Consider the following 27,553-nt stretch of genomic DNA (forward strand, 5'->3'; position numbering starts at 1 on the left):
AGCTGATTCACTTTGTCATACAGCAGAAAGTAACACACCATTGTAAAGCAATTTTACTCCAATAAAAATGTTAAAAAAAAGAAGAAATAGTTATCAAAACCTTTGGGATGCAGTCAAAGCTGTACTGGAAGAAAATGTGTGTGTTTCTATGCAATACATTTGTTAGAACACTAGAAAGTTTGAAGATTCAATGAATTTGAATTAAACATTGAAGTCAAAACACACACAAAAAACACTAAAAATAAATCCAAAAAATTGTTTAATGACTGAAGATAAAGCAGAAATTAATTACATAGAAAAAAACCAACTAGTTCTTTGGAAATATAAAATCTGACAAATGTAAGTAAAAATAAAGGCACAAATAAAAACCCTTAGGAATTTTTTTGGAAAGAGTGTGATCACAAATATAGAGACTTTTTTTTTTTTTTTTTTTTGTGGTACGCGGGCCTCTCACTGTTGTGGCCTCTCCCATTGCGGAGCGCAGGCTCCGGACGCACAGGCTCAGCGGCCATGGCTCACGGGCCCAGCCGCTCTGCGGCATGTGGGATCTTCCCGGACCGGGGCACGAACCCGTGTCCCCTGCATCGGCAGGCGGATTCTCAACCACTGCGCCACCAGGGAAGCCCTAGAGACTTTTTAAAATGAGAGAACATGATGTATGCCACATTATGTACAACTTTAATATATAATATCTTCTCCTTGAGTGACTTGCTTATAGCCAATGGAGTGTGGCAAATGTAAATAAAATCAAGTAGAACAGGATACAATAGAATAGGGCATAGATATAGAACAGAATAGACTATATAATAGAACATGTCACTCTTGTGATTACCTTACATTAAATAAAACTCCATCTGGGACTTCATTCCAGTGGTTAAGACTCCACACTCCCAATGCAGGGGGCACAGGTTTGATCCGTGGTCAGGGAACTAAGATCCTGCATGCCGTGTTGTGTGGCCTAAAAAATAAATAAATAAATAAATAAGACTCCATGTGAGGAGTCAGAAGTGAGAGTCTCCTGTTGGCTTCAAAGAAGCAAGCTGCCATGTTGTTAGAGAGTCTTTAGAGAGCGTGTAAAGAGGCCACATGGCAAAGAACATGAGGGGCCTTTAGGAGATGAGAGCTGCCCCCAGGTGACAGCCAGAAAGGAGCAGGTACGTTAGTCCCACAGCCACAATGAATTGAATTTTAGCAACAACCACATGAACCTGAAAGAGGACCCCAAGCTCCAGAAATTAACACAACCCAGTGAATACTGTATTTCAACTGATTCACAAAATATATTTGGTTAAATTCACTACCGGTTAGTAATAATATATTTAGCCAGCCAAGAATAGAAGGAAACCTTCTCTATCTGATAAAGAGTACATATCAAAAAATAATAACAAATATCGTTTGGAATGGGGCAATGTTAGAAGCAAGCCCAATAAAGGAAGTGTCTTCCACTACTAGCCCTATTCAACATTTTGCTGAAGGTCCTAGCTAATAAAGAACAAGTAAACGAAGTAAGAACTATTTGTTCTTTTGAACAATCAGTATCTCTGTCTTCCTAGAAATTTCAAGAAATCATTCAAAGAACAATTTGATCTTATAAAAGAACTCAATAAGCTAGCTGTCCTGTACATTAGAAAATATAGCAGCCAAAAAATTCCATGGACAATGGCCACAAAAACTATTATGCATCTAGGAATAAACTTCCAAAAATGTGTAAAACCCAAATTATGTAAACCACAAAATTTATGAAAAGACAAAAAAAAACAAGTGGTACACATACCAGGTTCCTTGATGCAAAGTCTCGAGAGTGTAAAAATGTCAATTATTAATCCACGAATTTGATACCCTTTCAATTGAAATTATAAAGTGAAACTTGACAGCTGATACTAAAGTTCATCTGGAACAGAAAATGTGAAAAAAATAGCCAATAATTTTTTTTCACAAATGTAGCATACGATATATATTGTTTTGCACTTTCCTCTTTTTTCTCTTAAAATAAATTTATACCCCTTTGGAACTTCCCTGGTGGTGCAGTGGTTAAAAATCCGCCTGCCAATGCAGGGGACACAGGTTCGAACCCTGGTCCGGGAAGATCCGCATGCTGCAGAGCAACAAACCCGTGCACCACAACTACTGAGCCTGTGCTCTAGAGCCTGTGAGCCACAACTACTGAGCCCACGTGCCACAACTACTGAAGCCTGCGTGCCTAGACCCCATGCTCCACAACAAGAGAAGCCACCTCAATGAGAAGCCCATGCACCACAACGAAGAATAACCCCCACTTGCCACAACTAGAGAAAGCCCGTGCGCAGCAACGAAGACCCAATGCAGACATAAATAAATAAATAAATTTTTAAAAATAAATAAATAAAATAAATTTATACCCCTTCACCCATTTTTCCCACTCCCCACCCCATGCCTTTGGCAACCACCAATCAGTTCTCTGTATCTATGAACTTGTGTGTTTTTTTGTTTTTGTTTTTGTTTTTTTAAGATTTTACATATAAGAAAGGTTGTATGGTATTTGTCTTTCTCTAACTTATTTCACTTAGTATAATTCCCTCGAGGTTCCTCCATGTTGTCATAAATGGCAAGATTTCATTATTTTTATGGCTGAATAATATTCCACTGTATGTATATTATATATACCTTGATTTCTTTATCCATCAGTGGACACTTAGGTTATTTCCATATCTTAGCTATTGTAATAATGCTGCAGTGAACATGGGGGTGCATATATCTGTTCGAGTTAGTGTTTTCATTTTCTGTGGATAAATACCCAAAAATGGGATTGCTGGATCATATGGTAGTTCTATTTTTAATATTCTGAGGAACCTCCATACTCTTTTCCATGGTGGCTCCACCAATTTACATTCCCAACACCAATGCACAAAGGTTCTCTTTTCTTCACATCCTCTCCAACACTTGTTATTTCTTGCCTTTTTGATAATAACCATTCTTACGGATACGAGGTGATATCTCTTGTGGTTTGATTTGCATTTCCCTGATGATTAATGATGTTGAGAATCTTTTCGCATACCTGTTAGCCACCTGTATGTTTTCTTTGGGAAAATGTCTATTCAGATCCTCTGCCAGTTTTAAAATCAGATTGTTTTCCTTGCCATTGACTTGTATGGGTTCTTTATGTATTTTGGATATTAGCTCCTTATCATATATATGATTTGCAACTATTTTCTCCCATTTAGTAAGTTGCCTTTTCATGTTGTTGATGGTTTCCTTTGCTGTGCAGAAGATTTTTAGTATGATGTAGTCCCACTTATTTATTTTTGCCTTTGTTGCTTTTGCTTTTGGTGTCAGATTCAGAAAATAATCACCAAGACCTATATCAAGGAGCTTGCCACCTATGTTTTCTTCTAGGAGTTTTATGGTTTCAGGTCTCATGTTCAAGTCTTTAATTCGTTTTGAGTTAATTTTTATGTTATGGTGTGTGATTGTGGTCGAGTTTTATTCTTTTGTGTGTGGCTGTCCAGTTTTCCCAACACCATTTATTGAGAAGAGACTGTCCTTTCCTCATTGTATATTCTTGGCTGCTTTGTCATAAATTAACTGACCATATATGTGTGGGTTTATTTCTGGGCTCTCTATTCTGTTCCATTGATCTGTGCACTATCCTATTTTCATTGCTATAATTTATAATATAGTTTGAAATCAAGGAGCATGATGCCTTCAGCTTTGTTCTTTCTCTACATTGCTTTGAAACCAGTAAATTTTTGAAAAACAGCAATGGGGAGGTCCTACCCTATAAGATATCAGAATACAATATAAAACCTTACAGTGTGATATTGATATAGGAATTTATTTATTTTTAAATTAATAAATCAGCAAGTAGAACAGTGGCAAGACAGATCTAATTACATACTTGGTGATATTTTAAATCACCCTGTGATGTAAGGAGCTAACTTTTCCCCCCTAAATGGATAGCCACATTTCCAACATCATTGCTGTACCAGTCCACCATTTCCCCTTCTCCCTGTTCCCACGTGTCACTGGCTTCCTTTTCTCCCTTTTTTCTCTTTAGTTTTCCTTCCATGAGACAGCTTTCATAATGTATCTGTCCTCCAAACCCCACTGTTTTGCTTTTTATAGAAGTAGGGAATATTTAGTCATGGCTAGGTTTTGGTTTAATTCCAATGAGGTAATTTTGTTCTGTCCATAGCAATTTAATCAGTATGGTAATGCTCCATCTTGGCCCCAGCCACAGAAGGTATCCCCGACAATTTGGCAAGGAAAAAAAAGTGAAAGTCGTAAAGAACAAGTGAATACTCAAGAACTAATTTCATATCAAACATTATGAAAACAAGGAATATGAAACAGAGTTCCAGAAGGACTCCAGAAAAGCTGTGAAAAGCAAACTGCAACTAGAGTAGGTTACCTTAGCTAGTGAACCCAACCCTGCAGAGCCTGGGTCTATGTTCATATTCTCCATTTGTCTGTCCATCTTCAGGTCTTTCTCCCTGATTGTAACTGTCTCTCTGACTCCTTAACAGCCATAGAAAAGCATAATGATCACAAACAGGCTTGGCACTAGACAGACCTGCATTTGAATCTTGGCTCTATTTTCCTGACTGTATGAGTTTGGGGTAATTCTCTTAAATTTTCTGGTAATCAGTTTCCTCATCTATAAAATGGGAATAACACTACTACTACTCACCAGAGAGGGTTGCTGTGAGACATAATCCGTGTGAAGGTGTAGGACTTGGCATACAGCAAACATTCAAAAACTGTCAGTTCTTCTTTTACATAACAAAAATATTAATAACATGAAACATTTGAATAGTAATAACTTCAGGTTTGGTTCGTACTTTATAGTTTAGAAATTAGTATTTTCAGATACATTATTTCATTAATATGTCTGGCAACCCTCTCTAGAATTTTATCCATGTTAGACAGATTTCAGAAGGTGCATTTAGCTGCCTGTTATTTTTTAAGTGGTGGGTATAGGAAGTACATGAAGTGCTCTTGCCCATGGGCTTTGGAGAGCAGTTTCTTATTGTCAGTCTTTGCCCTTGCAGGCACAACTCTGTCCTTTTACCCCAAGAGGCTCCCCTTTTGCCAGCTTCTCTCCCTAAACTTTAGTGCACAGAATGCCCTTCTGAATCTCACTTCTGTTGGATGACACTGTTAGCAGGTAGGCAGGTATGGGAGGCAGAATTGTATGATTCCTAGGGACCCTGAGCACAGAACCCAGACAAGCCTGCCTGGACTTCTGACCTACAGAACCACGAGGTAATAAACGGATATTGTTTTAAGCCTCTACGTTTGTGGTGACTAGTTATGCAGCAGTAGAAAATGAATATGGCAGGTAGTGTGAAAGTAAGGGTGGGGATGAAGCGGGTGGTGGAGGACCCAGGCAGTCATAAAGCCTGAGGAATATGTGCCCTCCCCAAACCTGCAAACCCAGGAGAGCCCAAGGATTGCATCCTCTCCCCCAGATCTCACTCAACATGTCAAGTGCCTGTACACACCAAAGCACTGTATGAAGCACCGGGGATAAAGTCAAGGTCAGATTCTTGTGACCAGGGGTGACAGTATTGTGACGCAGTGTTATCACAGGAGACTAGTAACAGGAAGAACGTACTACAAACCAAAGGCACAAGAGGGTAGGGGTTAGCATACATGAAGTTACACAGAGGTTTTGCCAGTAAAAGGGAGAAATCACGACTCATACTTTATATAAAAACACGAGTCAATGATTTGTTTAACTCATGAATGAGGGAACCAGCAAGATTTACAACCAGTTCAAAGAATCAACACACATGCCCTCAGGGATTTAAAAAAAAAAGGGAGAGGCATGTTACGAAGAAAGAGGCAGGGCAGGTAGAATGGGATGAAGCTGTTGTTGAGGTTTTTAAATGATGGAATACAGAGTTTGGTCTTTATCCTCTACGTGTGAAGGTCTCTTGAATGGAAGTTAGAGAGTCATAGACGTGTTTTAGAAAGATGATTGACATCTACATAAAGGATGGTTTGGAAGAGAGAGTGAGACCAGGTAAGATGCTGTTACTATTGTCCATATGGGAGGTAAGATTTTTTTAGTCCAGTTTTCTTAGTGACAGCTATTTAATGAGGGATCTTTGGAAGGGCACTGTTTACATATATCTGCCCCTTAAGCTGGATGAATAGATAGTGGGATTTGGGATTCAGAGGCTGGAGCATGAAATGTAGTCAGCTATTTTCATATTCTCATGCCACTCTTGGTGTATTTAATCTTTTATAGAGGTTTTGATTGAAGAGAAGCTCAGAATGTACCGGTGTGATCCTGTTGACTTTCAGGTTCCCAACCCACAGCCACAGGCAAAGTAACACCTATACTTCTAGAGAAAGCTAAAAGTATCAGTTCTGCCTACAGATCTCAATAGTATGATCTAGTAAGCTAGTACAGAGGTTTCTGTTTCTGTCAAAAACATTCATGTACCTAGCTATATTTTGATAAGGAGTTTGACTGTGTTTACTGTAAGAAATTGTAAATGTTTATGCAAGTAAGTGGTAATCTTGTTATTTAGCAGTGTGGCTTTATTAGAAAACTAGTGGTAGTACTTTTAAAAATAACTTTTGATTATGAAATTTCAAACACAAATAAATGTACAGAGTTAGTATAGTGAAACACCATGTACCCATCACTCAGAATCAATCATTATCAGTTCATGGCCAATCTAATTTTTTCTTGAATACCTTCCCATTTTCCTACCTTCCCTGGATATTTTGAGACAAATCCTATTCATCTTTTCATTCTAAGGGCATCTTCCCCAACATCCATAAAGTAATGGCAGTCTTTTTAAAAAGCTGTGAGTGAGAAAAAGGTGCAGACTTTTGGATGGGTTTACATTTGGTAAATTTGTTAATATTTGCTTTCAGTGAACTTGAGCAATAACGTCATAGTATGGCTGTTAAACACTTCATGCACAAGAAGGTCTTGAAATTGTGTCTCAACCTCTCTGCACTCCTCACGGCCCACAGGCTTCCCTTTCACTGGTCTTCCTCCCTCCAAAACGCTCTAGAGTTGGCTGTTCATCAGAAGAGTGATTCTGTAATCTCAAGATGCCAAAACTGAACTCACCCAGCTCATTTCTGTATCAATTCTTGCTACAAGGCCATTTTTGTTTTTAACTGGTTGATTGATCCAGATGACAAGTGAAGAATGGTTCATGTGAATGACAACATCCCATCCCTGCTCCCTTGCCAACCCCCTAACTTCACCCCCTGAAATCAAGGTTCTGGTTAGTGCCCAAGATGTACAACCAACAGCTCTACCTTGCATGCGAGTGGCTAATTAATTTTTCATCTTTTAACTCAGAATTCAATAGAACAGACAGAAGATTCCTATACTCGTGAATAGTAGATCATACAGCAAAATTCCTAAACTTAACATGTGGGTCGGGCTTCCCTGGTGGCGCAGTGGTTGAGAATCCGCCTGCCGATGCAGGAGACACGGGTTCGTGCCCTGGTCCGGGAAGATCCCACATGCCGCGGAGCAACTAAGCCCGTGAGCCATGGCCGCTAGGCCTGCGCGTCCGGAGCCTGTGCTCCGCAACGGGAGAGGCCACAACAGTGAGAGGCCCGCATACTGCAAAAAAAAAAAACCAAACAAACAAAAAAAACAAACAAAAAAACCCATGTGGGTCAACTAAGATCTAGGGGTGTGGTAGCCGAATGATGACCCCGAACACATTCAGGTCCTAATCCCTGGAACCTGTGAAAAGACCTTGTCTGGAAAAAGAGACTTTGCAGGCGTGATTAATTTAAGGCTCTTGAGATGAGGAGATCATCCTTCATGCTCATAGGTTCATGCTGAACCCTAAATGCGTTATAAATTTCCATAAAAGAGGAAAACAGAGGAAGATTTGACAGATTTGAAGATTTGGTGATGTAATCACCGAAGCAAGATGCTATCTTACTGGCTTTGAAGATGGAGGAAGAGGCCGTAAGTCAAAGAAACAGATCCTCCCCTAGAGATTCCAAAGGGAACATGGCCCTGAAGACACCTTGATTTCACCCCAGTTAAACTGATTTCAGGCTTCTGACCTGCAGAACTGTAAGAGAATTAGATGTGTATGGTTTTAAGCCACGAAGCTTGCTGTAATTTGGTACAGCAGCCATAGGAGACTAATACAGGAGGGCGTCACAGTCCTACCTGAGATAACATGGCCGAGTTGCGGTATAGCTGCTCTAGATCCCATGTCTTTTAACTCCTGTTTTAATCAAAAAGACCTCCCCTTCACTAGTCCAGTGCTTTTCTAGGCAGCTCCAAACCTTGCTTGTGAAAAGCAGGATGGGATATATAGAGTTTTCACAAAAGACATACAAATAAGGGAGATAATAATTACATGTTAATAAACAGGGCATCTACAACATCCTGGTGTATGTGACTGTGACCCAGAGTTCATCTTCAAACTTCTTCCTACCTCTCCCAGCTCCCAGGAACAGCCTTAAACTGGACAGTGGGTTTACTATCCTGGCTGTCAAATTCCCCCAATATTTTTACTCCTTAACCTTGTTTAGTCTCTTGATGCTCACAGCTTGACCCCCTCGAGTCTTTTGCTAAAAAGTAACCTTTATAGAGCTAGGGTGAGAGAAAATTGAGGGTCAGGCTCATCATCTCTTACAACTTTACCTTCCCCTGGGGCTGCTCTGGTTACACCTTCCCTTGCCTGAGCCTACACTAACCTCCGAGTGTCGAGCACCTGTGTGGTCTGCCACAGGACACCTGGCCCAGGCCTGCCACCTGTCACATGCTCTCCAGGTGCTGAAATCTTTCCTGAGCCCTGATCCTTGTGGGCAGTCATCTGATCACTCACCCTTAGCTGCTCATAATGAAAACTCTGTCCCAACAGACAGGAGACTTTGAATCAAGGGATAATTTTCCAATGATGGAATTTCAGCCTGTAAGACAGACTACCAGGGATATACCCTTTACCTTCTCAAATCTCTCAGTGGAATGCAGCCTGCTTGAGGTTGAGCCTTGTCATGTGCCTTTAGAATCCATGGCTTCAAGGAAGGAAGGAATGTCCTGTCTTATGTATCTGAACTCAATAATTCATTCAACCAATGTGTATGTACCAGGCATTACTCTAGCCATTGGGGATCCAGTACTGATTAAATAGATAAATATCCGTGCTCATGGAGCTTGTTATTCTGGTAGGTAAAGATAATAATCAAGTACATAGGGACTTCCCCGTTGGCACAGTGGTAAAGAATCCGCCTTCCAATGCAGGGGACGCAGGTTCAATCCCTGGTCGGGGAGCTAAGATCCCACATGCTGAGGGGCAACTAAGCCCATGCTCCACAACTACTGAGCCTGCGCTCTAGATCCCGTGAGCCACAGCTACTGAAGCTCTCATGCCACAACTACTGAGCCCGCATGCCACAACTACTGAGCCTGCACTCTAGAGCCCGTGAGCCACAACTACTGAGCCTGCGTGCCACAACTACTGAGCTTGTGCTCCTCAGCTCAATTTCAAGATGAATGGAGGGTTTTTTGTGTCATTGTAACCCAGGGTACAAAAGTGTATACTGATGTTGAATTAAGAAATATTCCTGGAAAAGCAGGAAAACACCAATACTGCCACACACAGAGGTGTCCAAGGATAAATATATACATTCTGTGATAAAACTGGGCTCACCTAATGATCTGGCAGGATTGATTTGTGAGACATATGAAAAATGTCACATGAGTGTTATTACCAGGGCTCGGTCACCTGCATGCCTCTCTACATTTACAGCTGAGAATCAGAGTGCCTGGATTCATGCATCACACTATACTTCTGAATACTCCCGTTCACTAAGCCCTTACCCAAAACAGTTAAGACTGAAAGAGAAAAAGACAAAGCCTTTTCTCCCTCCATCCCACTTAAATGTGGTACTAATCATTTGGCCCATGGAATTCACCACTTTGAATCATAGGATGTTAGAGCTTAGAAATCCTCTGGCATAATCAGCTCATGTATCAATGAGAAACAGTCTACTGTCCTCCCACCGCTGCCTGCCCCTCCCATTCACCACTTCCTGGCACTCCAACATGCCTTCTGCCCACTCCTGGCCAGCAGATGAGTTCTGCTGTCCATGAAGACCAGAGCTTTTTACTTGTGCCTATTTGAATTCTAATTGTTTGGGGAGACACTTTGTTCTTTTGTTGAAAACAAGAGAAAATGAATGGTCACTTTAGCCAAAAAGAAGGTTTATTTGAAAGATACTGATAGAAGAAATGCTTTACAAAGGCAGCTCTGGAGCTCTCAGAAGGAGGGCTGAGATGCCACCATTTGGTGACTCAAGTCCAGCTGCCTTGCGCTGCTGGAATTTTTTCTGCCCCAGATTTAAATTCCCAGCAAGAGGGACGCTAAGTGACCTGATGTAGTTCATGTAGTAGGTGATGGAGTATTAGGCATCTCTACCAGAACCTCATGGAGGTGGAGGTGGTAGAGAGATGCTGCCTGGAGAAAAACACTCCTGTCAGCTCCTAAAATTATCTCTCTGCTCTGGAATTTCACGTGTGTCACAAAGGCTTATTTTGGGGCCTCTTTGTGGTTTAAATGACCTGGTTTTTTGACTCAACACCTTGTGTGATTGGTCTTGATTTTGGTTCTGGACTATGCTTTGCAACCCAGTTTATCCCACGGCTTTAAAAAGAGCCAATCTTCTACTACCCTGATCCTCTTGTTCTGGGTTACTCTTTAGGTAAGGCAGTCCCATCTCTGAGCTCCATAATGAACAGCTGGGAAGAAACAGACTCAGGAGAGAAGGGGTGACTTACCTGAGATCCCACGGATAGTTAAGGGCAGGTTCAGAACCAGAATTCAGGTATACTGTTTCCCCATCCAGTGCTCTTTCCTTCTGCATGGAATAATATTCAGCTTAGCATTTGAGACCTAACCAGAAAAGGAAAATGGATAGAGTTATTGCTAGGATATCAGCACATTCAGAAGAGATTGAAAGTGCTGTGTCTTTTATACACAGGGTTGGGATTGTGCTTTGGACACATTATAAGTGAGAAATAGAATATCAACTGTGTTGTCCTGCAGGAATTGTGTAATTATTAAGAAGATCGATGGTAGTTTTGAATCGGAAGATTTAAAGGACTTTGCACTTTTCCATACATGCGATGGGTAGGGAAGGAGAAGTGGCCGGAGGAGGACTGGAAGTATGTGCCAGGAGTTCAGAGACAAGGCACACGTAGCCAGCTTGGGAAGTGAGCCAGGTTACTGAAGCCAACTGCAGCTCTGAGATGGCACTTTCCCTAGACCCCATGATAGCAGACTCTCACTTTATCCTTTTTGTGTGTGTGTGTGATTCGCGGGCCTCTCACTGTTGTGGCCTCTCCCGTTGCGGAGCCCAGGCTCCGGACACGCAGGCCCAGTGGCCGTTGCTCATGGGCCCAGCTGCTCCGCGGCATGTGGGATCTTCCCGGACCGGGGCACGAGCCCGTGTCCCCTGCATCGGCAGGCGGATTCTCAACCGCTGCGTCACCAGGGAAGCCCAAGCCTCTCACTTTAGGAGTGAAGAGCTATACCAGGTTCTTTCACCCACAGCACACCCCTTCCATAGATTCTCTCTCCTTTGGAGCCAGGGAATGGCATCTGAGAAGTCCCAAACCTAGGACCTCCCTGTTCTTAATGACCCTGGTCCTACAGTAGATAATGCAAAAAATAAATAAAATTTTCCTTTTTTCATGGCTAAGTCAAGAGAGGTTAGTCATAGGACAATATCCAAGGATGAGTTTATATGATAGTGTGAAGATCGACTCCCTTGTTCATGAGAGAAAATGTAAACAGTATTTAGATAAGCAACGGTATCTACAGCATTTTGTGTGGACACTCTAACTTGTGTTGTTTATTGTTTCTCCTTTTGCACTGACTTTCCCAACTGTATTGTAGGACCCGTGGGGCAGTATCTTTATCACCTCCTCCATAGATCTCCAGCACTGCATACGGTGATTTGAAATACATACTTAACAAATGTTTGTTGCAGATAATAAAATGCAAGTTTATAATTTTTGTTTATTTGAAAAGATCAGTTGTATCTTAATGGAAGTTACTGATTTATTCCTCAATCTTTGCTGTATTTCCACATATAATCCCTTAAGCCTTTTAGGTAAATCCTCAGTTATTAATAGAAATATGATTTTAATCTGGATTACCATGAAGCAATGAGATTTGGTACTGTTTGTTGATAAAATTAGAAAGACATAAAACTAGAAGAAACTCAAGCTTTGACACTCAAGCAGGTGCTGTGCAGAGTAAATAATTGTTTATTTAAAATATTTACTAAATAAATATATTTTATTTAGTAATAAATATTTACTAAATTTATAGTTATTTATACATTATACATGATTAATTTGATGTGAATATGTTTTGTAAAGTGAATATGGCTACTTATGTGAATAATATAAGGTGCAACTCTATTTTAAATATCTTTTAAAAACTACAGATAGTGCTTTGACATTCTGTATTAGTTTTCTAGGGCTGCCTTAACAAAGTACCACAGACTGGGTAGCTTAAACAACAGAAATGTATTGCCTCGCGGTTCTGAAGGCTGGAAATCTGAGGTCAAGGTTTTGGCAGGGTTGGTGCCTTGTGAAGCATGGGAAAGAGAATCTGTTGTAGGCCTCTGGCCTGGTTTCTGGTGGTTTACTGACAATCCTTGGTGTTCCTTGGCTTGCAAAAGTGCCGATCTCTGCCTTCATCTTCACATGGCCTTCTCCTGTGTGCGTGTCTATGTTCAAATGCCCCCTTTTGATAAGAACATCATTCATGTTGGATTAGTGACATTGGTCCTATTCCAGGATGACCTCACCTTAACTAAGTACATGTACAATGACCCCATCTCCAAGTAAGGTCACATTCTGAGATGAGTTAGGGGGACACAGTTCAACCCACTACACATTCTTACAGTTAAGAAGTTTTTCTTTATGTCTAACTAAGCGATTGATTTGTTCAGGTCCCATTTCTTGTTTTTTTTTTTTTTTTTTTTTTTTGCGATACGCAGGCCTCTCACTGTTGTGGCCTCTCCCACTGCGGAGCACAGGCTCCGGATGTGCAGGCTCAGTGGCCGTGGCTCACAGGCCCAGCTGCTCGGCGGCATGTGGGATCTTCCCGGATCGGGGAACGAACCTGTGTCCCCTGCATTGGCAGGCGGGCTCTCAACCACTGTGCCACCAGGGAAGCCCGGGTCCCATTTCTTTTCCTCCTAATTAGAGAAAGTAGGACTAACTCTGCTCCTTACCTATGGCAGAGAAGGTGAACCCGTCTTTCTATCCCATTTTGCTCCCACAAAGGAGCAAGAAGAATGATGAATGTAACCTGACAAACATTCATTAGGCCGCATTCTTCTGGATGAGGTTATTATGTCTTAAAGCAGGATCCAGACCTGCACCTTCTCTTTCCCTGTCACTTCAAGCTGTCATCCTGAAAACAGACCAGCCACGGGTCTGCTCTTCCTTCTGGTGAGGGCAGTTTGGGCCAGCTGCACTGCTAGCAGTTAGAGCTCCTAGGCCCAAGGGCAGCCGACTCATGCCCTCCCTGATGCATGCCTTCACATCACAGTGTTAGCGGAGGGAGTGAGAAGCTCCTGGCAGGCACCACAGCTTCAGGGCCTGAGCCTCATGCCTCCCAGTCACACTGCACTGGGGATGGGGGAGGGGGTGGTGTTTATCAGGGCCTCTCCTGCCAGTACTGACTTCTGGCCCAGGTGAGTGTGCTTGAGCCTGGGCTTTCTCTCAGAAAATTGTGACATCTTACACTTAGGTCTTGGGAGTCAAATGGGCAGATTCAGGGGAGAAGACATAGGATGCCCCCGTTTAGCCTTAAATATGAGCTCTCGGGGCTTCCCTGGTGGCGCAGTGGTTGAGAGTCCGCCTGCCAATGCAGGGGACGCGGGTTCGTGCCCTGGTCCGGGGGGATCCCACGTGCTGTGGAGCGGCTGGGCCCGTGAGCCATGGCCGCTGAGCCTGCGTGTCCGGAGCCTGCGCTCCGCAATGGGAGAAGCCGCAGCAGTGAGAGGCCCGCATACCGCGCAAAAAAAAAAAAAAAAAAAAAAAAAATGAGCTCTATGCTCAACCTCACGTTTTGCCCCTGCATTGAAGTTTCTTGGGCACTTGATCAAATGTTAGGAAAGCTGGTCTATTGTTTCCCTGTGGCTCTTGTTTTTCTTGTATGCACCTCTGATACAAGCAATTCACTGATATGTTAAGTCTGTTGGCATCTTCCCCTTTTCATCCCCCATAATTCACTGCTGGAAAGAACTAGAATCATTCTCCACCAGGAAGAGCACTACTCTCCAGGATTCAGCCAAAGGTTCCTGCCACTTCCTCATTGGAGCCATTGCTTCCTGTTCTCTGCAGCGAGACTTTCAAATCCCTGACCTCCATTCCTAGCTTTTGATAACTGCCTCTGCTCTTTGATTTGTGATTCCAAGGGGCACTTTCCATGATTCACTGATTTTAGATTAACACTTAACTCTCACCTCTGAACACTCTGTCTCTGATGCTCTGTGCAGCTTGGGAAAGCCTTTAACTTTGAGAAACCCAGCTGTCAGGCCAACCCCCCTTCTCTTTAAGCCATGGCAGAGGGATGTGGAGCCTCTGCTGTAGACTTCCATACTGAGTCTTTTTTTTTTTTTTTTTCCTTCGTTACGCGGGCCTCTCACTGTCGTGGCCTCTCCCGTTGTGGAACACAGGCTCCAGACGCGCAGGCTCAGCGGCCACGGCTCACGGGCCCAGCCGCTCCGTGGCACGTGGGATCATCCCGGACCGGGGCACGAACCCATGTCCCCTGCATCGGCAGGCGGACTCTCAACCACTGCGCCACCAGGGAAGCCCATACTGAGTCTTTTGACACCAGGAAAAAATAGGTGATGGAGAAGCTATGTGTACACCATACGGAATGACAATGTCCAGTTGCCAGCACTCATGGTTCAGCTGGCAAGAGGGGCAGGTGGACCCACCAACACTGCACTCACAAATGACCATTGATCAAAGATTTTTCCACACCACTGTTACTCCCATATTCTGAGAGATGATATCAACTTTTTCTAACACTGTCCCACAGTGTTATACCTATACAATATTATTTAGCACCAAACACATTGATCCACCTGCTTCCTGGACACTTCCTCCCAGGTGTCCTATAGGCCTTTCAGATTTAGTGTTCTGAACCTGAACTTGCTATCTTCCCCCATAAACCTGCTCTTCCATCTGTGTTGTCCATCACAGTGATGGACATCACCACCTCTCCAGCGGTCCAAGGCAGACATGGGGAGTATCCTCAACTCTTACCCCTTCTGCACTCCCTTCATCAAGCACATTCATTCCCTCTCATCTCTTTCCTGGATTACATGCTCCTTACTGGCTTTTCTCCCTCTGCTTCCGTACTTATACTGCAGTGATCCTTTTAAAATAAGCCAACTTGCTCATGACCTGGATTAACGATCAAACAAATAAGCACTGCTTACCAGGTTCTTTATGATCCAGTCTGTGCTTTTCTCTGTAGCTTTCATAGTTCATCACCCTGGGCTTGAATCTTTAAGCAAACAGCTTGTTTTCTTTTCCCGGAACCCATCATGACTTTCCATATGCTGTTCCCTTTACTGAAACAGTCTTCTCTCCAAGATCCTTTAAAATGGCTAACTCCTACTCCCCCAGGTCTACTCTCACTATAAGACCTTGGGCAACTTTATTTAAGTTAGCTGTGCTTCAGTTTCCTCATTTGTAAAATGGGGATAATAATTATACCTACTTCATGGGTGTCAGAAGACCTAAGTGAAGTAAATGAGTTTAAGACCTTAGGACTTAGACTGAAGCATGGAAGGTACTCAGTAAATGTTAGTTACTACTACTACTACTACTACTACTTGTTGGATTCAGTTTATATGTCACTCTATCCAGGACTTCTTGCCTGACCTGGGCAATCTCAGTAAGATGACCCTCATAAATACTTCCAGGAACCAGTCACCCTGCATTGTAATTGCCTGTTCATTGGTCTGTTTTCTCCTCTCTCCACTGCCTACACACACACACACACACACACACACACACACACACACACACACACACACACAATTCCCTCCAAGGTAGCCTGTGAGCCTTGGCAGGAACCATAACTGTCATTTTTACTGTGGTGTTCCGTATTCCTAGTACAAGCCCCCAATTTTTGGTTGACTAAAAGAATATGGATGAAACATGATTCCAATGTGATATTGCTATCTGTTCTGCTAATTCTCCACTTCCTGGACCAGATTTGAAGTGCTTGAGCCCTCATCAAGGGTGGATTTGTGGGTATCTATAACCTTGTTAAGATCAGGATGTATTATTAACAAAGTATGGCCTTCCTGGTGTGCCCACCCAGCTTAGGTACATCATGACTCCAATTAGCCTTGGCAACACCCTAGCAACTAATAAACTGAATCCTGTATGTCCTACTGGAGAGCAGAAGCTAATTAGACAAAATTGTAATTTATTTGATTTTTGGCATTTGTCTGGGAGACCCAGACCAATTGCAGTAGCTAGCCACTACCTTTAAATAATGTGGGTCCCAGCCTGCCTGTTGATGGTGCTCACTTTTAAATTCATACAAACTCAGTGGCGTGGCAAATGTGTAATACCTACATCTCCCAGGGGAAAGGTGCTAATTTGTAATGTTTGTTCATTGCCATGGTGTAAATAGTCCTACCTTAGTTGATGTCAGCCTGATGTTGCAAAATTCTTGAAAATGTAATAAAAACATTTTGCAAGCCTTACAAGCTGGCTCCAGTACCCCAGTCTGGATGGCTGAGTAAAGGGACTATGGGAACTCTATTTCCATGAATAAATATTCATCATGACGGGGAAAAAAAATCTGAGAGAAAGTGATGATTTCTGAGACTGGCCTGGCTTAGATGGTCTCTAGGCTTTCTCTTGGCATTTGTGCACCTCAGCAAGTAGGGCTGTCATCCTGCAAGCCAGGCCTGACACTTTCCCTCCCAGGGGGAAGGTGTGGCAGACAGAATAATGAGCCCCCCCCCCCCCCCACACACACACACAGTGTCCATGTCCTAATCTGTGCAATCTGTGAATATGTAACCTTAATGGCAAAGGGGAGTTAAGAGTGCAGATGGAATTAAAGCTGGTAATCAATTGACTTTAGAATAGGGAGATTATCCTGGATTATCCAGGGGGCCCAATGTAATCTCAAGGGCTCGTAAAAGTAGAAGAGAAAGGCAGAAGAGAGAGAACCAGAGAGATGGCAGCATGAGCAGGAATTGGCCCAGTGTTCCTAGCTTTGAAGACATAGCAAGGGTCCACGAGTGAAGCACTGTGGACAGCCTCTAGAAGCTGGCAGAGAGGTCATGAGACAGATTTGCTTCTACTTCCTCCAGGAAGTAACTCAGCCCCGCTGACATCTTGGTATCAGCCCAGTGAGACCCATGTTGGACTTCCAACCTACAGAACTGTAGGATAATAAGTTTCAAGCAACACAGCACTATATTTGTGGCAATTTGTTATGGTAGCAATAGGAAACTAATGCAAAGGGGTATCACTATTAAACACTATCAAGGACCCTCCGTACTTGCTAAGGACTTGCTTAACTTTGACTCCATATCCTGTGGGCTCCAAATCCTTGGCTCTGCAACCTTAAGTATGATTCTGCCTTTGGCCCTTTCATCTTAGTCGTACTCCATCTTGCTGGCATTTGAAACCTGACTTGATAGACTGATTGTCTAACTCCGTGCACCACTGCCCATTTAGCAGGCACCAGTCTGGTGACCCTGCTCCGTGTACTCGTGAGGCAGAAGGGGATTTAACTAGTGATAGCCCCAACATTGTTCCTTCCCTTTCCATTTCCTCAGTCCCCTCAGCCACATTCCCAGCACCTAAATCCTGGACAATTACAATAACTCTTCCTCCCACCCATTAGGAAGGTCAGTCGTCCTGAAGAGAAAGAATTAGTATCACCTGTGCCTCTTGGCTAAAGTACCAACATCTTGGGTTGGCATTCACAGCCTCCCATAATTTTGCCCCAATCTACTTTGCTGAAGGTATTTCTCAATATTCCTCTACTGAAGTGTATAGTTCAATCACAATGATCCCTAAAGCTGTTTTGCATTTCGCTGCTTCTTAACTCTCATCCATGCATTCATCTGTCCATTTATCATCTAACAAATATTTACTGATTTACTTTTCTAACACCTGTCCTGGGCATGGGAACAAATAAGACCAAAAACAAAAGGGTGAAACTTACAGCCTAATGGAGGATATTGAAATATGCACACAAAAGTTCAGTAACGCATGACAGCGAATGATAGGGGTACATGCCAGGTGCCCTGGGAGCTCAGTGGGGGCAGTGGCCTAGCCTTTCTTCTTTGTGATTCCTTCCCCTGTTCAGAAGCAGCTGCGCCTTAATAGAAAGGACACTGAGTTTGTGAGCTGAACACCTGGATTTCAGCCCCATTTCTGCAATTAATTCAATTAATTTCTTGATGAATTAGATGAATTGCTGAGTATTTATTCATGAAGAAAAAAATGGGATAGAGAATACTCATAGAATTGTGAGTAGTAAGAGTGAGAACTAAGAATGCTCTGTAATCTGAAAAGTGTAAAATATATAAGATTCCAGTTTACTTATGAAAGGGATCAGAACATGCCTCCCCAAAATATGCCACTTTGGCCTAAGGATTATTTTTTGCTGAAGGCAATTAAGAAGCAGCAAACACAGAAAGAGCTCTTTTCCCTCATCTGCTCAAATTTCCCTTTGTGAAGGTGTTTCCCCTCCCCTCTCCCATACCAGGAGAATAAGGCTTATCACTGGAGCCAGAAAATCAGCACAGAGATGGGTCTGCACTTATTAAGTGACCCTTATCTTCCATTCGTTTCCCCCAATATTTACCTTTCCACAATTTACCACCCCTAAAACCCAAACCCCCTTTCCTTTGTCTTGTCTACAATTTACTGCCCTTTGTTAAAATGTTTTATAAGCCCCCAGGTATAACCAATTCTTTGTGTCTTCACTTGTTTTCTATGAAGACCTCCACATGCATAAAGTTAAAATATTAGCATCAAATAAAGTTTGGATGCTTTCTCTCCTATTAATCTGTCTTTTGGCAGTTTAATTCATGGGCCTCAGGCATATAACAAGTGAGTGGAGGAAAAGTTTTTTTCCCTTCCCTACTCTTATTTAAATAAAACCCATTATTAATGGCCTAGGTCAAATACCATTTTTTTCCTTCCTTTAAATTTCTTCCCTTAAATTCCTTTAAGTTGCTATTTTTTAGTGCTCATCATAAAAGAACTGCTTTTTCCATAAAACATAAACGTACAACTCAAAGGATAGTTAAGAAATGAAAAATCTTGAACCCTTTTTAGAGTAAAAAAACATAACCAGAACTTCAGGAGCCCTGTGTGTACTTCATATAAGCACTTTTCATGAGCTGCCCAATACTGTTGTACTTAACTGTAAGGATTTTGAAGACAGGTATATTAGCCAAGATTCTTATGTTGGAAATGATAAAGACCCAAATTAACCTAGCTTAAACAGCAGACGAAATTGATTGCACATAAAATCAAATGGTAGGAAGTATGAGAATGGTGCTGGATTTAGGATGACCTAGGATGAAAGAGCTCACTTTCTCTTCTCTCCTTGCTTTCCTTCCTCTCTGCAGGAGAGCTTCACTGTCTGGAGATGGTTCCCCCCCAGAGCCTCTTGCCTTATAGCCTTCAGACCAGAAAAGAGATTCTCTTTCCTTAGTTAGAATTAAAAAGAAAAACCTCCTGGGGAAGGCCTATTGTCTGGCTCACCTGAGTTACAGCCCCACCCCCCTCTGAGGTCAAGGGAGTGGGGTCTGTTACCACCAGAAGCTTGGGTCCAGATAGAGGTGTGGGAACAGAAAACCATAGCCATGACAGAGGGACTGTATCTTGTTCAGTGCCCCAAATGATCATTACATTCTCTAAAGAGGAAGCAATTCTACCTTTAATGTTGCAAGAGTCCTATCATCCTAAGGGAAGGCAAAGAGAAGGAACATGTTTAGTTTAAAAACACCAGGGGACTGGTGATTTTTGAGGATGGAACAGCTTTGTTCCTCAGATTGTCCCTTAGGCCAGCTCTCTGAGACTCAGGTCTCAGTCCAGAGAAGGGTCTTTCTGTCTCAGCACTAATGGCATTTGGGTCCAGATATTGCTTGTTGGTGGTGGGGCGTCCTGTGCATTGCAGAATGTTTAGCAGTATCCCTAGAGCTACCCTCTAGATACTAGTAGCACCCTCCTTTTCCAGTCATGAAAAACAATAACGTCTCCAGACATTATGCCCCTGGGAGGCAAGATTGCCTTTGTTCTGGAAGAAAGGAGGTGTTAAGAAAAAAAAGTAAGTAAAAGGACAAGAGCTGCTGTCCAAGGCATGAATGGAGGCAGCACTTACTGCGTCTGCAGCAGAAAGCCTGCCTCTTCTGCTACCAAAGATGTGTCAGGTGAGTCGTCAGAGCTCCTGGGGAAAATAACTTCCGAGACAACTTGAAGTGGAGCTGCTCTTCTGTTAAGCAACAGGCTGAATCTGGAAAAATATTTTTATTTTTGACAGTTACACGACTTATTTTACCTTTAGGCTGATGTGACCTGGGAAACATTAGCAAAGTTTGAATAAAAAGACGATTTTAATGAATGAAGTTAATTTTTTTTTCTTAATGGCATGCTTGAATTCATACATTAGTGCTGTGGGATTAGAATTTTAGAAGCATCAGGAACATTCATCTACATTATATTACTGTAAGATAGTGATGAACTTTCTGTGAAAATTGATCCCACACAGATGGTTCTAAGATTAGAAACCAAAATTCTGATGTATCATCAAGTGTTCAATTTAAGTTCCATGATAGGTGACCTAGACGTAAGAGAGAATTTTCTAAATAGGGTCCCTGAGATGTCAACCTTACAATTAATAGGTTACTCATTACTTTTAAAAGAATTTATATCATTGGAAAGAACTTCCATTAATTTGTTTCAAATAATTCTGAGGGCTTCTCTGGTGGTGCAGTGGTTGAGAGTCTGCCTGCCAATGCAGGGGACACGGGTTCGAGCCCCGGTCCGGGAAGATCCCACATGCCGCGGAGCGGCTGGGCCCATGAGCCATGGCCGCTGAACCTGTGCGTCCGGAGCCTGTGCTCCGCAACGGGAGAGGCCACAACAGTGGGAGGCCCGCGTACAGAAAAAAAAAAAAAAAAAAAAAAAATTCTGAGAGACTTCCCTGGTGGCCCAGTGGGTAAGACTCTGTGCTCCCAATTCCGGGGGTCCGGGTTTGGTCCCTGGTCGGGGAACTAGATCCTGCATGCATGCATGCCGCAACTAAGAGTTTGCATGCTGCAACTAATAGATCCCACGTGCTGCAATGAAGATCCTGAGTGCCACAGCTGAAACCTAGAGCAGCCTAAATAAATAAATATATATTTTTTATAAACCCCAAATCATGTTGAAATAGGGAAATAAAATAGTGTGAAAGGGCAGTGGAATCAGGTAAATATTTAAAAAAATAATAATTCTGATTCTGCCTGAAATATGTTTTGAAACAGTTAAAGGGCAGCAGCGGTGATCATAAAAGGATATAAAATTCTTTAGTTATGTCTCCATTTAAAAGTTGGTGGTAATGAGCAGTTTTTGTTTGTGCTTGCACAGCATCCCTTGCCTTTTACTGAGGTAAGAGAACTTCACTGCTCCTTTCCTTTTGGGAACTACTTCTTTCCCATTCCACTCCGTATGGTCAAACCCATCCCCACCACAGCCGCTCCACCACAAACCACACACAGTGATGGGCTTAGGACCTAGACTGGGCCAATTAGTCTCTCCTGGGAATTTGAATCTCGGATGGAATGACATTATTTGGGTTTCTGGTCTTTCAAAGCTTGGCTATTTGGATTTTCCCTGCCAGTCCTTCTATTTGCTGAGTCACCAGTATCCTTCCAATAAAGTGCATTCTTGCTTAAGTGATCCAGAATCAGTGTCTGCAACTTATAACAGAATCCAAAGAACTGTGACTGATACAGGAGGCTGTGAGCAAAATACGGTGACTGGTTTGTCACTATGGCTATAAAAGAAAGAGAGAGGGTCAGGAAAGAGTACGGAAACAGAGTTGAAAGGGAGAAATCTTGGAGAAATATGTTCACCAAGTGTTGGAAGTATACAGTTAATTTATATATGTTTGTTTGTTTTTAATCTTCTCTTCATACCAGGCTTATATGAAGGAACAGTTAATGTAGTTGGCCAGTGTGGCCTGATTAATGTTAGGATTCCCTGACAGCTTGATATTCACCCCTTTCCACCGGAGCCAGTAAAATGGAAAAACATACTATTACGTACACATCTCCCTTCTTCCCTCTCTCTCTTCCTCTGCTTTTATGCAAACTAGATCATCTTATTCCCATTGATCTTCAACTTGCTTTTTTACACGTAGTGATATATCTTTGACATCAGTGTGTAAAGATCTAGTAAGTTTTTTTAGTGGCCACTTAGTATCCTAATAATTTGACTTGTCCCCAAATGATGGACTCTAGTTCTCTCCACCCCACCCCCTCCCTCTCCTTCTCTCTTTTTTCCCCCTTTCCCTCTCCCTCTTTCTTTTGGATATTACCAAGCTATCATGAACATTCTTTTACATAATTTTTTGCACTTAAAAAAAATTAACTTTTATTGGAGTATAATTGATTTACAAATGTTGTGTTCATTTCTGCTGTACAGCAAAGTGAATCAGTTATACATATACATATATCCACTCTTTTTCAGATTCTTTTCCCATATAGGTCATTACAGAGTACTGAGTGGAGTTCCTTGTGCTATACAGTAGGCTCTTATTAGTTATACATTTAAAAAAAGATTTTATATTTATTTATTCTGGCTGCGCTGGGTTTTAGTTGTGGCATGCAGGATCTTCATTGTGGCATGCAAGATCTTTTAGTTGTAGCATGTGGACTTCTTAGTTTCAGCATGCAAACTCTTAGTTGCGGCAGGCATGCGGGATCTAGTTCTCTGACCAGGGATCGAACCCGGGCCTCCTGCATTGGGAGCATGGAGTCGTACCCACTGGACCACCAGGGAAGTCCCTAGTTATCTATTTTATATACAGTAGTGTGTATATGTCAATTCCAATCTCCCAATTTATCCCTCCCCGCCTTCTCCCTTGATAATCATAAGTTTGTTTTCTACATCTGTGACTATTTTTGTTTTGTAAATAAGTTCATTTGTATCATTTATTTTTAGACTCCACATATAAGTGATATCATATATTTGTCTTTGACTTACTTCACTCAGTATGACAATCTCTAGGTCCATCCATGTTGCTGCAAATGGCATTATTTTGTTCCTTTTTATGGCTAAGTAACATTCCATTGTATATATACGTGCCACATCTTCTTTATCCATTCCTCTGTTGACGAGACATTTAGGTTGCTTCCATGTCCTGGTTATTGTAAATAGTGCTGCAATGAACACTGGGGTGCATGTATCTTTTTGAATTATGGTTTTCTGTGGTTATATGACCAGGAGTGGGATTGCTGGATCATATGGTAGCTCTATTTTTAGTTTTTTAAGGAACCTCCATACTGTTCTCCACAGTGGTTGTATCAATTTACATTCCCACCAACAGTGCAAGAGGGTTTCCTTTTCTCCACATCCTCTCCAGCATTTATTGTTTGTAGATTTTTTGATGATGGCTATTCTGACCGGTGTGAGGTGATACCTCATTATAGGGTTTTTTTTTTTTTTTTTTGGCAGTACGCGGGCCTCTCACTGCTGTGGCCTCTCCCGTTGCGGAGCACAGGATCCGGACGCGCAGGCTCAGTGGCCATGGCTCACGGGCCCAGCTGCTCCGCAGCATGTGGGATCTTCCCGGACCGGGGCACGAACCAGTGTCCCCTGCATCGGCAGGCAGACTCGCAACCACTGCGCCACCAGGGAAGCCCCTCATTATAGTTTTGATTTTCATTTCTCTAATGATTAGTGATGTTGAGCATCTTTCCCCATGCCTATTGGCCATCTGTGTTTTCTTTGGAGAAATGTCTATTTAGAACTTCTGCCCACTTTTTGATTTGGTTTTGTTTTTTGTTAGAGGTAACTGCTGGAGGAGGTCATCAAGAGGATGTGACCACTGGTTGACCCCTGCGATGGACCCAGGAACTGAAGGCTCCCCCCCGCCTCATCCTTGGATTGTATGTTCTGCAGACCTTTCCCACAGTGGTTGCTGCTCCAAGGACACAGTCTTGAGAGAATAAAGTGTTGTTGAGACTGTCTGGATGACATATGTGGCTGAACCCTGTTAAGGCCTCTATATAAACTTTGAAGATTCTGGAGGGCAGGTGCAGAGATCTACTCTTGTGTAAGTTCCCTTGCTTATTAAACCACCCACCTGCCAGTCTGGAGTGGAATGCCTCTTTCTTCGGTCTCTCCTTGCCCTCTGTGTATGAGGGCCAGTTTGCAAATCAATAGTAACCCTGGAAGTGGAACTGCCGTACAAAGAGGAATATGCATTTCTTTAGAAAAGTGTAAATACTGATAAATTGTCATCCAAAGTGTTTGTAACCACTTGTATTCTCATTAATTCGTATTTACCCATATTCTAATGCTGGGTATTATAATCTTTTTACAACTTTGCCAATCTGATACATGAAAAAATTCAATTTATTTTAAAAGTTGCCTTACCCTAATAAAGACTAAGAATCTCTTTTGTATTTTGTTTGTACGTATTTAGTAGAGCAATTAAAACATTCTGTCTTGTGGGTAAGGACTATTTTCTATTCAGTACAGTAAATATTTTCTAAGCATCCATTATGTATCTACTTGATTAGACTGAGTTAGACTGAAAGCAACATAAACAACAACAGTGTTCGGTACCAGATAATGTGACAGAGAATCTAAACATCAAAAATATTACTGGTAGGGCTTCCCTGGTGGCGCAGTGGTTGAGAGTCCGCCTGCCGATGCAGGGGACACGGGTTTGTGCCCGGGTCCGGGAGGATCCCACATGCCGCGGAGTGGCTGGGCCCGTGAGCCATGGCCGCTGAGCCTGCGCGTCCGGAGCCTGTGCTCTGCAACGGGAGAGGCCGCAACAGTGAGAGGCCCGCGTACCGCAAAAAAAAAAAAAAAAAAAAATTACTGGTAAAAGATCTTCCCATGGCATTACTAGTTTTGAGTGACACTAGCTCCTGATGAGCAGAATGAATTAGCTACAAAATGTACCCAATAGGTAATTGAATAAATTGAGGTGTTAGCTAGAGGCATTTTGTATTTTCCGAGGCATTTTGTATTTTCCACTTGAAAACTGGAGAATATCAGCCAAAAAAATCAATTTTGGTTTTGGCATAATTAGTAATGACCCATTTTCTCTGGAAGTTCAGTAATTAGAAATTTGGCTCAGCGATTCCTTAATGTCACTACTGGTTTGTGACAGAAAACCATGACACTGGCATTAAGGAGGATGCTTAACTCCTCATTTGATATGGGACAAGGCAGCTATGACAGGTGATTGTTCTGGAATTGAAGCTTCTCTCTCATATCACTAGACTGAAACAGGGAAAATGTCTATTCATTGACAGCTGAAGCCCTACACTGATCAAACTGTGCAACACATTCTAAGAGCTCAAAAAAATTGTTTTTGTTGAACAAATAACTAGTATTACAAAGCATAGTTTTCGTGAAGCATTGTTTTAAACTATTTTCTTAACAAAGAGACCATATTCAACGGTGCCCAAGAGAGAAATAGTGCCTAAAATCTGTCTGCTCCTCTACTAACAGTATATTGGAAAACACGCTTGGGTTGAACTTTTATGGCTTTTATTTCAGAGAAATAAAAAGCTTTCTTAATTTAAAAAAACTATGCTTTAAATCAATCTTAAGGAGTCATACAGGGAAAAAATTGCCCTCTCTGAACTAGACATTTAATGTATATTTTCTTATGTAATTCTCAGTATCTGTGTCAGCAATATTTATTGAGCCCCTAATATGTGACAGGCATTGTGCTAGCTTGTAGGAATACAATGATGAACAAGACAGACCCAGCTTGGGCAGTAAGAAATCCTTTCATAGTCACACAGTTGGTGAGTTAGTGGCGTATTTTTTTCTGTGTAAATATTGTTATATTCTTTGCTATTTGTTTTTGATAAATAGCTTCTGTTTATTCTAATCCTTATAGATGGGGTTTAAAATTTTAAGTACATTCACTTTAGTGACAAATACTTTATGAATCTTAAGGGAATGTTTTATTTATTGACACCAAGTCATTGTCAGTATTTTGGGTTCAAACATGCTTCGACATTTGATCTTCTGGTATAAAACAACACCTAATAAAAAATATAAAACTTCTTATGAAAAATTCTAGAAAATGACACTGCACTTAATGTTTGTAGTCAGGTGTTTGTCATTCTTTTCCCTGTGCCTATCTTGGTGTCCAGGACTTCTAGACACTTAGGACTGAGGGTCTAAAGTCCAAATACCAAGACCATGGGAATGAAGCACTGAAAGCCAGATGGGCCCCAAGGGAGTGGGTGAGGGGGGGGACAGGGCCAGAAAACTTGTGGGTCTGAAAGTGGAAAAAATGCTGAACCATTGATTTGAGACTAATGAGAACGTTAGGGACACCTGAAATGAATCAGGGCACTGTTCCTAGCCCAACTGTGGAAGAACACACCTGCAAGAGAAGGGACTTAACGTTCTGTGAAATTCCATCTTCCTAGTACTTTAAACCCCGAATTCCTACAAAACACAGCTTACTCCAATTTAGAGTTTCATTTCATGTTTACCAGGTTGCATAACTCCACATCGGACCAAGGTTTTCAATTCAAAAGTGAAATATGTAATATTTTTACCTACCAAAATTATTCACTTTGCTTAGGTTTGCGTTTCTAAGGATGCTTTACGCAGGAATGACAGGAATGGCCCGCAAGTGACAGGAGTGGGCCAGGCCCCGAAATTTAATGGTGGTATTCTGGGGATGTTGTCTGTTTGCAGTTTTGATGCTGAATTAGCTGCAACCAAATACTCTTCCTCATTCCTCAGATTCAGGGCTTCCGTCGTCCATCCCTGGAGATCCCTGTCATTTCTTAAGGTTAGCAGAAAGCCGTTTTCGACAGTACCGTAAAGTATGCTATCCTAAGGAGGGCCACGACATAGGTCCTGTAAAGGGACCACTAGGAACAGGAGCAATTTGAACTTTACAAGTTAGTTGCGTCGGGGGAGGGAAGCAGAGGGCCAGAGCCCGCGGCCACACCAAGTTGGGGTTACGGCGTCTGTTCCCGCAGGTCGCTCTCCACCTCTGGGAGGCAGTCTGGGAACAGGCGGGCTGGGTCCCAGGATCTCGGTCGTCGCAGGAGAAACCGCAGCTGAGGCTGCAGGCGGTGCAAGCGATCCAATGGCCAGCAGCTTAAGTGCCGGAGAGCAAAAGAGGACCGTCGTGGAGAAGGACGACTTCCGGGGAGAGAGGGGGCGCGCGCTGGCGCGCCGTCGGGAGCGGGACGGCGGTGACCGGCGTGCGCGCCTCCCCGGCGGTGGGGGCGGAGGAGGGACGCGCGCGCTCGCCGGAGGAGGGGGCGGGGTGTGCGT

At 42.5% G+C, this 27,553-nt stretch overlaps 1 long non-coding RNA gene across 1 annotated transcript; it reads right to left on the reverse strand.

The window, feature by feature from the left end:
• Positions 1-243: 243 nt before the first annotated feature.
• LOC136792409 (uncharacterized) lies at positions 244-27,500 on the reverse strand. The gene is made up of 4 exons (XR_010836149.1): positions 26,825-27,500; positions 20,397-20,528; positions 10,763-10,877; positions 244-958 (listed from the first exon to the last, which is right to left on the reverse strand). It is a non-coding gene; the product is annotated as an uncharacterized lncRNA (long non-coding RNA).
• Between the last annotated feature and the right edge of the window lie 53 nt (positions 27,501-27,553).

This window comes from Kogia breviceps, chromosome 13 (genome assembly GCF_026419965.1).
Source record: "Kogia breviceps isolate mKogBre1 chromosome 13, mKogBre1 haplotype 1, whole genome shotgun sequence".
Taxonomy (NCBI): Eukaryota; Metazoa; Chordata; class Mammalia; order Artiodactyla; family Physeteridae; genus Kogia; species Kogia breviceps.